The 15,540-nt window shown below is 36.5% G+C and overlaps 1 long non-coding RNA gene across 1 annotated transcript; it reads left to right on the top strand.

The window, feature by feature from the left end:
* The first annotated feature begins 11,474 nt into the window (after nt 1–11,474).
* Nucleotides 11,475–12,026, top strand: LOC119076175. The gene is made up of 2 exons (XR_005087543.1): nt 11,475–11,591; nt 11,670–12,026. It is a non-coding gene; the product is annotated as an uncharacterized LOC119076175 (long non-coding RNA).
* The last annotated feature ends 3,514 nt before the right edge of the window (nt 12,027–15,540 follow it).

The raw sequence follows: 15,540 nt of genomic DNA, 5'->3' as shown, positions 1-15,540 counted from the left end.
GTAGACTTCTTCTGATCATCTTAAGCGTAACGGAGCAAGGGTATAATATTGTTATTTGTTTAGGGAAACAAGGTTTAAGGAAACAAGGTTGAAGTTGATTTACCGAAGTAAACGCAGCCTTGTACCAGGGGCTATTTAGTTGAATTTTTAGCGAATTTTGGCGAATTTGGCGAATTTGGAGAATTTGACGAATTTTGGCGAATTTCGACGAATTTTGGCGATTTTTTGTGAATTTATACATGATTTTAAGAAATTTCAAAGAATCGTAGAACTTAGTTACATATTTTTTCCCAAGACATTCTAAAAATCTATTTTTAACCGGGAAGCCATGATGGTTTTTTTTGGCCAAACGATGAAAAATGTCCTAATTTTGTGAATTTTACATATATTTGTGAATTTGGTAGATTCTTGCATATTTTTGTTATGCTATATCACAAAACTAGCAAAATATTTCAACAAACATAAATTTGGAAGAAAATTATCAAAATTTGAATTTTTTAATTTGGGAGAATTTCGGCGAATTTCGACGAATTTTGGCGAATTTTGGCGAATTTCGGCGAATTAATTCAACTAAATAGCCCCTGTTGTACATAGAAACATTTAAAAAAGAAACCACAATCAAAGTGACAATTCAGGAGAGAAAATTAACGTTTTCCACCCATGGGAGAGAAACAGTTGAGAAAGCACAATCATGACGAAAAAGAAACGAAAATTGTATGCAGAAATTGTAAAGTTCTTAAATGAGTCCCGTTCATCAACGATCAACCACCAGTCATAATTCTGAATACGCTTCACATTAAATATTTGGTAAAAGATGAAATAAAATTTTCTGTAATTTACATAGTAATTGTGTATTATGGAGATTGGGTAGTTTTCCGCTGCAGTTATGAAATAATAGTAGATTATTCACCTCTGTCCACACGCCTTCAACTCATGCAATAACTCCCCAAGTGTCTAAATAAACATTTGGACAGAGGTGAATACGCTATTTTATCTACCGACAGCGAAATAATAGCACTTTTTCACTGCTGTTATTTCACCTTGGTAGATAAAATTCATAACGACAATAATGTAGGATTTGACACTAGTTTATGATTTGACACTAGTGTGTTAATGGAAGTGTGAAAGTTTCGCCGAGTTTTGCTGACCGATGAACATTTTTTAGACGATTTTTGTCACTAGTGATGAAAAGTACAACAACAAACCGTGGAAATGATGCATAAAAAAGTGAACATTCTACTACGAAATTTCATAAAACATTCTTCGCAATGCGTTACGCAATGGGATTGTTTTTGTCACAAGATTTGATAGATAACTTCACATCGAGTGATAAAAACCATTGTTTAAAATCCTAGAATTTTAATATTTGATTTAATTTCTTTATTAATAATTTGATCGGTTTAACAATTGGTTGGTTGGTTGGATGTTGTTGGTTGGTTGTTGCTTCTTAGAGCGATACAAACAGAATAATCTTACTTCTCATCATTCTCATCATTATACAAAACTAACATACACATACTGCAAACAATTGCTATCAGATGACGCATTACGTTAACATTTACTTAATTTCAATAAGGGGCCGTTCATAAATTACGTAACGCAAAAATCAACATTTTTCAGACCCCCCCCCCGGGTCTGTAACGCTAAAAGGGTCAAGTTTGACCCAATTTTGTTAGAACCGTAACGCTTGCCTCATACCCCCCCCTCCCCCCTCTTGCGTTACGTAATTTATGAACGGCCCCTAAACAACGAAATTCAAATAAGAGCGGCAAAGCCCAATATTGTACAACCATTTCGCAACTTGTTGAATAAAATATAAATCCGCATGTGTAAAATATTGCAGGCTGTCTTGCATCGAAAACAAAAGACCATTTTCAATGTATTCTATAACAATTTTATAGGCAACAATGAATCTGGTACAGAATTCAATTTTGCTTTTTCCATAAATACCTCCATTCGAAATGCATTCATAACTGATTTCATAAAGTAGGCATTCAGAATGCATTTCAAACTCATTTCTACAAAGAGACATGAAATTAATGACAACAATCAATAGATATTTCATTTCATTTCATATTTATTGTGGGGTCAGTACTCATCATACCTACTGACAACAAGATAATAATACGTTTTCATATTTGCCTTGTGATGACAGTTCGGATGAGAAAATGTCTATTTTCTCGCCTCTTGATCTGATGTAAGCGAAAATATAAATTTTCTTCACCTTTGTTTTTGTTTTGAAAAATTGTGTAACAAAATAAGAGAAGAGGAAAACCACATACGAAAATTTTGCTTTTGTTGATATTTTTTATGTTTTTTACCCTGGGTAAACAAATAACTATTTCAAAGCTTGCTAACAGAGTCTCGGTGACATTTCGAATAATGGTTATTTATTGGGTCGTGTATGTTTACAGTGGCCATAAATAAAGTTTCTCAATAATGCAATTCATTCCACATTCCAAGCAATCCACCCGTAAAATTTGCCTCTTTTGCGATTTACGTAGGACATAATGCGAAGAAGAAAATTGTGCCATATGGCATTGGCAACAGAAGTAAGTAGCTATTGGTAAGTTAATAGTAAACACACGATGAATATACTGTTGCCATGAAATGCTAAGGAGTGGTTTTTTCGTTGAAACAGAGAGTAAAAAACTGCACTTTCTGTTTAGATGCAGACCACATACGTATGCAATGCTACTATACTGTTGTGTGAGTTACATCTTTAAACAATATTTTTCATTTTTCTTGTCGGAGAGAATAGCTGAGTTCACCAGCAAGTCTTACATGGCGTTACTTCGGTTTGAACATTGCATTTTGTGATTATGGATATATGTTGTGTAAGTTTACAATGAAGTAAGTATTTATGTCTAAATTTTCATTCCAATGCACTTATCCAAAGTTTCAATGTGCTATGAAGAATAAAATAATTTTTTTTATTTTACGATGTACATGAACATGAACACTGCAAATGCTGTTCGTTCTTTATATTTTACGTGCGATGCTGAAGCACCATATTTGCGGAATTAAATCTGCAACAAGAAGTTCCCAAGATGTGCTTTTTGTTCGTTTTGTCTTTCGTTTTTTTTTATTCTATTTTATTGCCAGAAATATACTTTCTTTTATATGCAGCTGCTATTTTACTGTGTTTAGTTGTTTTTCGTGGAACAGAAGGCATACGATGCCGTTTTGTTTCGGGGCCCGTTGTGGGCAATTTTTCGTATTTGTTGGTGGATGTTATTCGCACGTTGTGTGAATTGTCTTTTCTGGAGAAAGTTTGACAATGTGACATTGTGCGAATAGCATTTTTGTGTTTCATTTAAGCTGTAATAACACCTTCGTCGTTTAACACCATTTACTTGGAAGTTGTTTGTAAACTGAAATGCCATCAATATGTATGTTAAAGTTTGACCAACGCTCTTCAAGCATGAGTTGTACTCTAAATGGAGTACTGAAACTGGACAGTGTATCCAACAAATTTTGACACTAAAATATACGGAAACTTTTTTCACACAAAATAGTATTCTATTTGACAGGTGTCAGCTGTCATTAAAAGCCTTTTTAGTTTGACTCAAAATTTGTATATTTAAGAGTCAATTTGCCAAAACTTCGAACAAGTTGTATGAAACAGGAAAACAAGCCATCGGCGATTTTTGAAGGATGTGCAGTAATAGAATCAGAGGACCCTCCTGAGTTATATGCAACAAAAAAAAATCCTCGAAATAATTTCACGCCAGAAATCATGAGAAAATGGTCAGCACTAGGGCGACCAAAATAGTTTTTGTTGCCTATCACCGACAATACGTAACGCATTTATCTGAAATTATGGTCATTGGTGGAGGTGTTGACTCCGCATATGCTAGCCTTAAAAAATTTTCGAAATTTTTCGTATATGTGGTGCAGTAGCTATTTAAGGGGAAAAAAATTCCAACTTTTGGAGGGTGTTTTAAAAAAATTACAACGATAGACCTCGAAGATATGGGTGTCGTTGCGTAGGTAGTGACCTCTTCTATCCATGACACCATGAACCTACCGCGGCACGACATTCGTTGATCTTCAATTTTGATTGAAGTGTACTAACACAAAAGTTCTGTAGAATTCCACTTTTCTTCGCGTCCATTTTAATTTTTCTGACGTATGAGACAATTTTAAGTCAACATAAGTGGTTCAAAGTTTTGGTAAATTGACTCTTAAGTTTTTTTACACAAATTTCAGCTGCTTAGTAACGGAAGGATGTGGGTTCTCCAAAGTCTTATGAGTCTGAGATGTTTAAATTAAGATCATTCAGCCGGACATCTAATCCCTAATTCCTAAATAATTCTTTTAACTACAATTTTGCGTAATATTTCCATTATTGCGTCTTTCAATGTATGCATAAATTTGACTCAAACAAAACATTTGACGTGCTCGTCGTTCTGCTCTGCAGTTTCATTCGTTCCACAATGCGGTTTCCCCATCTTTTATCTATTCTTTCAACAGGAGAAACGCGAAGAGTCATTACACTCAAACGTACGTGTGGAATAGAAGAAATGAAAAGAGAGACGCTGCTGTTATGTGATGGAATGCATGTGGAACGAAATTAACAATGAAACAGAATCCGCTAAAAGTAAAAACTTAACTTGAGTTAAAGGCAACGCACTCCAAGAAGAGACAAAGGAAGAGATTTTATTAACAGTCATTCCTTATTTCGTCCGGACCGTCCGCAGCTTAACCAACATAAACAACTGAATTGATATGAGAATTTTGGACTATGCTTCGTGAGGCCCCTTATGTAAATTCTGTTTTTTTCCAGGATCTTGGAGAGCGGCGTTTCGATGGAACAGAAAACCAAGAAGAATAGACCGAATAGACCAAATTCGTGAGCTATAAATAGACAAGCAGGAAGAATAGTTCCATCAGTCTATATCCAGCTGTTGAACAGTAAACTTCTCCACCAACTTTCTATCAGCTTCGTAGTCAACTACCAACTTAGTATTCAATTACCAGTTTCGTAGTCAACTACCAAATTATCGAATTATAAATAGGCAAGCAGCTTCCTAGTCTCAAGATAATTTGATCAAAATTATCATACAAAAACCAGCGCTGAGCTGAGACTACCTGAAATGATGAACTACCCTTATAGGCAAATTGAATTCGAATGCGAAGATAAACAAGTTTTCCGCAATTATAGAATAAACCACACACAACATTCAATATAAACTGAATCCCATTTTATTTGTCGCATAAACATTTTGCTTGCACCGCAAATTTCGCATTGGTGCCCCCATAAACATTAACCAAATTATTTATTTACTCATTTTTGGTTGCAACACATGACAAAACCATCACAAAATAATGCACACAGGTGCGGTTTATATTACCTCATAAAACTGCTGTAATGAACGGAAACAATTTTATGTTCGCTGGTGGAGAGAAGGACGCGCATTTATATATTGAGAGAGAGAGAGAGAGAGAGAGATGTGGGGTGTATAATGAGATTTGTTCGGAAATGAAAATGATATTTTCATTTTTATGCAAATAATAAAATGAATAAGAGCTACTTTGGATGAACCTTCATAAGCACTTAACGACACGTTATTTTGATAGGTCGTAAAATAACAATAATCCTTAATCCTTCCCAAGAGGCGACACTCTGTAGCTTTTTCACGGAAATTTTAATACACCCGACTCAAGCACCGATATGATACTTCAACAGATGCAATTGAAGTAAAATGACTTTTTTTGCACCTCTTTTTCAGTTTTATTTCTATTCACTCAAAAGTTAATTTACTCTTGACTGGAGCGTCATTCATATCAAGCCGTGTGCACTAATACTTCTCTGATGCAGAGTAATTTATTCAGTTAACCCACTCACTCAATACGCTTCGAGTTACCTATGATATGCCTGATGAGCCCTATTGAAATATCCATCGTCACAACGGTAGAGGCAAGCACTACTTCTAGCATGAACTTAGAAAATATTCGGAGGTTGATGAAATCACAGTAGACAAGGCGTTTCTTTTGTTAAGATAGGTTGAGTTAAAACGCACTTTAAGCAAAAGTGATCATAGACGTCAGCTGCCAAATGGAGTACTATTTTGTATGAAATGGTTATTTACATTGTTTAATAATTGTGTCACACTGTCAAGTTTCAGCCTATTGAGAGTACCACTCATGCTTGAAGTGCGTTGATGCAATCCAAACAAAGTTTATGTTAGTTGCAGTGTTTTGGTCGAGGATAACATCGCACCTTATAATTTAGAAATATTCATTCCTGCCACCCACCGCCGTAATTCATGCAATTGAAATCGTTTGGTGTTCCGATCTGTATATGAGTTGTTCTGGTGAGCCAGTCCTGCAACCACTCTTTTGTCTTAAGTCTAAGAAAATATTGATACCTCAGCCGTATGTACAGTCGGCGTCAGTGAAATTTAACAATGAACAGCTTTTACAGCTTAAATGCCTTTGTTACCTAGGTTTAATTTAGAGATTCGGTTTGTTCAGATGTTGTCACATTCCACTTAGATGTCATCAATGCATGGCATTTCACTGGATTCATCTGGGGAATAACTAAAGTGGAATGATGGCCGGTTGATTTGGGATTTTGCGTTTTCTTTCGTTGTTGAAAATCGTCGACTGTTTGATCCCTAGGTAGTTTTTTTCCGTAATCGTAACTTTGAGCCTCCATCCGAGGAGAAGGTCTGCTTCTGCCATTCATAGATGATTCAGAAAATTTGATGTCAAAATTTTACCGTCTCTCTTACCTTTTACAAGGTGACGTCTTGAGAAAAGGCTGACGCAGTCTTTCAGCACTTTTAATTACCTAATGCAATAAGGATTAATCAAAACATAAGTTTATCCAACACCTTTAATAGTTATTTATGTAACAAGACTGTATCGCAACTAGTGCTATAAAATACGTCCATATAACATTGCACACAGGCTGCGTAAATTGTAAATATATAACAATGACAACGCTAAGCTTGAAGGGTACATGAGAAGGTTATGCCGATCACTGGTGCCGTTATCGCAAAAATACCCTGAAATTTGCTGTAATTTTCATTCAAAATTGTTGCGCGATTTCAGTTCAGTTGAAATTTCGTACACCCAAAAAAATGAGATTTTGGATGTACATTAAAATCACCCGATTCAATTCAGAACTTGAAAGTGTTTTGATGAATGGGTTATTTCTTTGGCATTCCCTAACTTCCATAGGATTTTTCGATGGATTTGGGTTATTTTCGATATAAGCGAGGTGTTCCAAGGTTGGTTCCTAAATTTTGGGATGACAGATAATTTCTCTGGCACTTCCTAACTTTCATCGGATTTTTCGATGGATTTGGTTTTTTTTCGACATGAGTGATGTGTTCCAAGGCTGGTTCCTAAATTTTGGGATGAGAGATGATTTCTCCGGCACTTCCTAACTTCCATCGGATTTTTCGATGGATTTGGGTTATTTTCGATAAAAGTGAGGTGTTCCAACGTTGGTTCCTAACCTTTGAGATGAGAGATGATTCCACTGGCACTTCCTAACTTCCATCGGATTTTTCGGTGGATTTGGGTTATTTTCGACATGAGTGATGTGTTCCAAGGCTGGTTCCTAAATTTTGGGATGAGAGATGATTTCTTTGGCACTTCCATCGGATTTTTCGATGGATTTGGGTTATTTTCGATAAAAGTGAGGTGTTCCAACGATGGTTCCTAACTTTTGGGATGAGAGATGATTCCTCTGACACTTCCTAACTTCGATCGGATTTTTCGATGGATTTGGGTTATTTTCGACATGAGTGATTTGTTCCAAGGCTGGTTCCTAAATTTTGGGATGAGAGATGATTCCTCTGGCACTTCCTAACTTCCATCGGATTTTTCGATGGTTTTGGGTTATTTTCGATATAAGTGAGGTGTTCCAATGTTGGTTCCTAACTTTTGGGATGATAGATGATTCCTCTGGCACTTCCTAACTTCCATCGGATTTTTCGATGGATTTGGGTTATTTTCGATATAAGTGAGGTGTTCCAATGTTGGTTCCTAACTTTTGGGATGAGAGATGATTCCTCTGGCAGTTCCTAATTTTCATCGGATTTTCGATGGATTTGGGTTATTTTCGACATGAGTGATGTGTTCCAAGGCTGGTTCCTAAATTTTGGGATGAGAGATGATTTCTCCGGAACTTCCTAACTTCCATCGGATTTTTCGATGGATTTGGGTTATTTTCGATATAAGTGAGGTGTTCCAACGCTGGTTCCTAACTTTTGGGATGAGAGATGATTCCTCTGACACTTCCTAACTTCGATCGGATTTTTCGATGGATTTGGGTTATTTTCGACATGAGTGACATGTTCCAAGGCTGGTTCCTAAATTTTGGGATGAGAGATGATTCCTCTGGCACTTCCTAACTTCCATCGGATTTTTCGATGGTTTTGGGTTATTTTCGATATAAGTGAGGTGTTCCAATGTTGGTTCCTAACTTTTGAGATGAGAGATGATTCCTCTGGCACTTCCTAACTTCCATCGGATTTTTCGATGGATTTGGGTTATTTTCGATATAAGTGAGGCTTTCCAATGTTGGTTCCTAACTTTTGGGATGAGAGATGATTCCTCTGGCAGTTCCTAATTTTCATCGGATTTTTCGATGGATTTGGGTTATTTTCGACATGAGTGATGTGTTCCAAGGTTGGCTCCTAACTTTTGGGATGAGAGATGATTCCTCTAGCACTTCCTAACTTCCATCGGATTTTTCGATGGATTTGGGTTATTTTCGACATGAGTGAGGTGTTCCAAGGTTGGTTAATAAGTTTTGGGATGACAGATGATTCCTCTGGCAATTCATAACTTTAATTGGATTTTGATTATTCGGCACTAGTGCGTAAATTGACTGTAAAAAATGAGGATCTCACTACTGTCCATAAAATCAAGTCGCCTTCGGCTCGTATCAACAATCTCACATCTAGTGCGCAAAATAACGCCATTTACTAACTAGTTAGGAAAATTGCTTTGTTGATGCTATTCAAACCGTTCATACATGTATAAAACACAAAAATAAAAGTAAGTTTCAATGTTGCTGTTTGGAAACTTGAATATTAGCCAGCAACAATGCGAAAATGTAGAAAACAAAAAACTGTTTAGCCACCCTACCTCATATTTTGAAGACGTGACTTTGTTAACTGTCGAGAAAAACAAATTTTGATTTGAGGATTCCATTAGTTGTGGATTCCATTGTGGACTAAATGAAGACGGATCTTATTTTTCGGTGACTGTAACAAGATTTCCTGCATATTGATCACGTCACGATTTGCTGCTAGTGTACAATCTAGTGTAAAATAGAAGAGCGACGAAAGATAAAAGCTGCAGGATTGAATCCAATGTAGAGAATCACTTCGCCGTAATTCCATTGGAAAGTTGCAATTTTCAGATTTAATTAAATCTCGTTATCAGTGCTGTATTCGATGCAAACACAATCGGATGTAAAGGTCAACCATTTATAAAAAGAGATTCGTATCATGCAATTTATTTATTGATAGTAAACAGGTCTTACGACCTAATAACTTATCAATTATTAATTTACAAATATGTGATAAACATTTTTAAAGAAATCTCAAATCGTAAATCTATTTTCCGTTCCTGTCAATACAGATCCAAGACCACATTTTCTGACAATAAATTTGTACCAAAATACTCTAAAAATGTGATAGTCAACTAACAAGTTGTAAGTAGTGCACTAACAAGAGATATTTACCGGTTGAAAGCTGGCATCGACTGATGAACTTATTCTTGCTACTTTTCCATTTCAATTTTTGGAGAGTGATATTTGTCAATGTATGTACACTGATAGAAAAGTTACCGCGCTGGACGTGTACTGTACGTAGTGGACGTGTAAATTGGCTGGCAGACAGCTATTTTTGGATCGAACTTCGGGAACGTTTAGTACACGTGCACTGCGTCAGTAAACGTCCAGTACGTTTGCTCTGGTATCCGAAATAAAATGAAATTTTGATGTACATTATTTCGTCAAATTTCGTTCTTTTTAATTTTATTTTTTTTATTTTTCGTGTTTTTATTCATTTATATCGTAACTTTTTCTTAGATAAAAATTTTCTCCATGTTTGGTGCTGGGTTTGAACCGGGGACCTCTTGATCTCAAAGCGGCGCTTCAACCAATGTTGCAATTAAGACATACTACATTGATAGTTGCATTGTGAAGCGTTGGTAGAAGTGTGTAAACGTGGAGCACGTTTGCACACAAAGTACTTATACATGCTATACGTTTACTTACATGACACACATATGAAACTTTGAAAATATCTTTTTTTATTCTAATTAGAACTATGGTATATGACAATGACCTAATATCGAGAATCGTAATCGTAATTCCTTCTTCTTCTTTTTGCGTAATATTTCGATATTTCAACAGTATGAGATTGGAACTCAGGGAATAAAACGTTTTGAAATTTAAATGACTGAATTTAATATTTCTGTTTTTAAGTGAATCCTAAAATCCTGATACAGATACATTCATCTCATGTACGCAAAGGACTTGACATAGTTGCTATTAATATAAAATTCACAGTGTACGAATGTTAACGCACAACAAGTACGATCTTTTGACATCATACTTACCATGCGTATACAAACATCCTAAACGTGTGCTTTTCTCAAACGTGTTGGGCGTATGAGGTAATTTTGCGATGAAGTTACACATACCAAAATTTTACACATGTCCTACGTCGACTACACGCGTGAGATGTATGGCACACATATCGTACGTAAACTTACATACGACAGGTTTGCCATACATACCCGACGCATACTATGCATAACAGAAGTATATCATACATATCCGAAGTACACCGCCAAAATCTTTTTTATCAGTGTATATAGTGATTGAATTCTGTGTATATAAAACTTGAAGATTTTGCAACTACTGCAGCCCTTAGGCTGGATCGGCAAAAATACGTAGTCTAAGTGTATGCTACGACGACGTGAATTTAATTTTGATACATACTGGGATGAACAAGACAATACTTTGCATGTAGGAAATCAAATAGAGACTTTCTAGCAATAGCCATTTTAAAGGGAAAAAAATGAGTTTTATACAAGAGAAGATAGGGCTTGTGACAATTCGTACAACGATCAATTTATCACAAAATTAATCTCCTACATCTAGTTATTTGTAAATGAAACATAAAAGTTTGTTAAAAATGTATTCTTCCCACTGCGAAGTTTCTAGCGAACGAAAGCTCCTTCAAATCGCCTAAAACCTAAGTCTACAAACCTCCTAAAACTCCTACAATAGAAGGATTTTTAAACCGTGGGAGACCTGAGAATTCAATAATGTCAATGTAATGACGCCGTAATTCCACTCAAAGGTTGCAATTTTTAGATTTATCAAATCTCGTTATCAGTGTTGGATTCGATGTAAACAAAATCGATTGTTTAGGTCAATCAACAGGTCAACCAAGACACATTTCACGGTATGTATAAAAAGAGCTTCATTTCATGCTATTGCTGCAGAATAAAAGCTATTTTCAAAGTGGTTACATTTCAACAAATTGTCAATTCGGATTCTTTGACGGATAATTATATCAGTAGTGTCCATAAATCGGAAAAATATTCAGGTTAGCAGCAACTTTAAATATCATAAAACATTGTTCGAAGTTAAAACTAAGAAACTAACTCTCACATTTCTGTTTAAGATTTTTAAAATGTTCAAATTCGGTTTTGCAATGCTAGCGCTTCTAGCGCTGCTTGCAACGGTGCATGGTGAATACCCAAGCCGCGTCCCATGGGGATGCCACAAAAACTACTGTTACACGTATTGTACGAGTCCACTTGCTAACGACGCATGGTGCTACTCCACTACAGGAGCGTCGCAAAATTATCGATACGTTACGTGCTCTTTGAATCAAGATTGCGACCCTAACTGGCGTTGCGCTGGACCATGTGGCGGCGGCTTGTTCTCTAGCTAAAAATTTTAAAACAACACACACCGTTTGTCTATTGAATAAACAGTTGTGGCAATTTTTGTGACAGCAAGATGCCTTGAAAATATCGTTCTAGCTTTCATTTAAAATGGAATTGTGTGGTGACAGACTTGGCGATGATTAGGCTTAAATATGCTTTATCAGTTTTTCTATCAGAACCATCACTTTCTCCGACATCTGTAGCGTGACCTTCTGCAGAGAGTACATATATAAACATAAACAAAGAGACGTTCACTGCAAAGTCTTCTATGTACCAGTTTTGGTTGTCAAAATTAAACATTGCTGTTCTCAAGGAAAAACCGACTTCTACTCATATCTAGGTATGTTAGCGACAAACGAATTTTTTGGCTATTGTGCGGGTGCACTAGCTTCGCTTGTATTAATGCTGAGTGGCTGTCGGTACATTAAACAAAAGAAAATTTTGTTTTCTAATAGTTTGGTGGACGCTCTGAACCTTCTGACAAACGACAACAGTTGTAAAAAATATCAACTGCACTCTCGTGCCGAGGGGTTTCTGATCGGATCGCTATTATTATTACAAAGCTATTTCACAAAACCGTTTCTACAGCCCCAGCTTAAATAGCTAACGGATATTTACAATTCACCTTATAGTCTGGGTTCTTATGTCCATCCGCGCTGGGGAACTTATCGAAAATTTGACAATGGCATATGATAGAGGGGTCAAAGTTGTGGAACTAAATTTTTTTTTTGTGGTGTCGCGAACCGGTAATACCGGTAAAATAACAGGTTTAGTGTAAAACTAAAAACTTGAATATCTCCGTTAAAAAGCAATATTTTCTTATGGGGTTTGTTTTGCTTGAAAGCCTCATTTATTGCCGACATTTTATGGAAGAACTTTTTTCTGGGACTGTCAAAGTGTCCTAGATATTTGTGGATCCCAAAAAAGTGACCCAAAAAACCGCTAACTTTGACCTATTTCCCTGGCCAAATCGAAACATATTTTGTTGATATGCGGCTCTTTGGAAAGCTGAGAACCAGCACTTTCAGATCTAGCCTGGAAACTGAGAGTAACAAAAGTACATTTTTTGTGTCACGTTTCGGTGAAACCAATAAAGTGGTGCTTTTTGATTTTTTTGTGCCCAAAATGTGGACAAAGTGTTACAATACCTCCTAGTAAGTAGAACCTACAATTACTTTCGATACTGAATCCTCCACCCGTTCCCGATCCTATAAATCACGGATTATGTTTACTTCCATCAAGTTTTTTTGGTTTTCTGCTGGATTTGTGGCTTTTTAGAGTTAAACGTAGGTAAGTTCCTGGATGCTCCATCCCGTTCCCTATCCTAGAAAACACGGATTATGTTTACTTCCATCAAGTTTTTTGGCTTTCTGCTGGATTTCTGGCATTTTTGAGGTAAACATAGGTAAGTTCCTATGATTACATTATTCCTGAATGCTCCACCTCGTTCCCGATCCTAGAAATCACGGATTATGTTTACTTCCATCAAGTTTTTTTGGTTTTCTGCTGGATTTCTAGCATTTTTGAGGTAAAAACATAGGTAAGTTCCTATGATTCCATTATTCCTGAATGCTCTACCTAGTTCCCGATGGATTTTTGCTGGATTTGTTGTATTTTTGAGGTGAACAGAGGTACGTTCCTATGATTCAGTTGTTCATTAATGCTCCGTGAGTTCTTTGATTCGGAATGAATGCTCCATCACGGGAATATCCGAATCATAGAAACTTACAGGTGTCCACCTCAAAAACGCAACAGATCTAGCAGAAAACCAAAAAAACAACTTGATGGAAGTGAACGTAATCCGGATTTATAGTATCTGAAACGGGGTGAAGCATTCAGAACAATGGAATCATAGGAACATACCTCTGTTCACCTCAAAAATACTACAAATCCAGCAAAAATCCAAAAAAACCTGATGGAAGTGAACGTAATTCGTGATTTCTAGGATCGGGAACGGGTCGGAGCATCCAGGAATAATGTAAACATAGGAACTTACCTCTATTCACCTCAAAAATGCCACAAATCCAGCAGAAACCCAAAAAAAACTTGATGGAAGTAAACATAATCCGTGATTTATACGGGAACGAGGTGGACCATCCAGGAACAATGGAATCATAGGAACTTACCTCTATTCACCTCTAAAAAGCCACAAATCTAGCAGAAAACCAAAAAAAACTTGATGGAAGTAAACATAATCCGTGATTTCTAGGATTGGAAACGGGTGATAGCTGACTTTCTCCTGACTATCCCAGACTATAGCCAACTATCACCTTAATAGCTGACTTTTACCTGACTATCCCTGACTATAACTTACTATCACCGTGATAGCTGACTATCACAGTGATACGTGCATGGAAATAATGCGGTATCCTGGTATTCAGGCAAAAAATTGGATGCCGGGAAAGTTAGCTTTCGCTGAAGGCGTTTTTTTTACTGTAAAAATTAGACCTCACCGAGAAATGTCTATCAGCGAGAAGTACTCACGGGGAAATATCTATCAGCGGAAAGAATTCAGAACTAACCGGAAAATAGCTGTCACCGGGAAATCGGAAATAGCTATCACTGGGAAGAACTCACCGGGAAATTTTATCAGCCGGAAGAACTTATCGAGAAGTTTCTACCGACTGGGGAAGAACTTATTGGGAAGTTTCTGTTAGCGGCAAGTCTATCAGCGAGAAATTTTTTTCTAGTCAGTGTTCATCAGGAAGTACTCATCTGGAAGTTTTTATTAACGGGAAGAACTTATCGAGAAGTTTCTACCAATTGGAAGAACTCATTGGGAAGTTTCTAACAAGGGGAATTCTATCAGCGGGAATTTTTATTGTGTTAGAGGACAGTGTTAAGTCTCTATCAGCGGGAAGTACTATTCGGGAAATTTTTATCAGCGGGAAGAGCTTATCAAGAAGTTTTCGTCACTATCCCGATACCGATGAATTATTTTCTTCAACGAACTAAACTTTTGATGAGTTACTACTTCTGGTGAAACAGTTCCTAATAGGGTGCATAGACTTAAGAATTTAAAAACTTCGCCTGCGGCGCTTTTGCTCAAATTAAAGTTTCATTTAGAATTTTGAGTTTGTACAGTTTCAAAGAACGGCGCTATTTTTTCATCGTCAAAATACAGTCTTCAAAAAATTTAGGTCGCTACGCTCGCGGATTTCTTTAAGACAGACTTTCCAAACGATTGTTTTGCCCAACATATCTGGCAGATTAGAACAGAAGATAATTTTCCAATGAGTTTATATCTGTTTTATCAAAGGACGGGCTCGGGCAGTTAGCATCTTTACAAACATTCTCTTCTACAAATGAGTGAAAATTCATACAGAAGAAATTCACGAAAAGGTTATAGCATTGTAAAAACTAATGTTAGACTTTAATCTGCACAAAAAGACTAGAAAGGGCTTGGGAAATACTATTGACTATCACCGTGATAGCTGACTATCACCGTGATTGCTGACGATCACCGTAATTGCTGACTATCACAGTGAAAGCTGGATATAACTAACCGACAAAATTAAATTCCATCAAAGTAATTTTTTTCGATTGATTGAATTTCCAACAGTGGAAAACACTGTTTTTCTGGAATAACTTCCAGACCTTTGA

Source organism: Bradysia coprophila, unplaced genomic scaffold (assembly GCF_014529535.1).
Source record: "Bradysia coprophila strain Holo2 unplaced genomic scaffold, BU_Bcop_v1 contig_232, whole genome shotgun sequence".
Classification (NCBI taxonomy): Eukaryota; Metazoa; Arthropoda; class Insecta; order Diptera; family Sciaridae; genus Bradysia; species Bradysia coprophila.
Note: the sequence above shows the minus strand (reverse complement) of the source record. Positions and strands in the feature narration are given on the sequence as shown.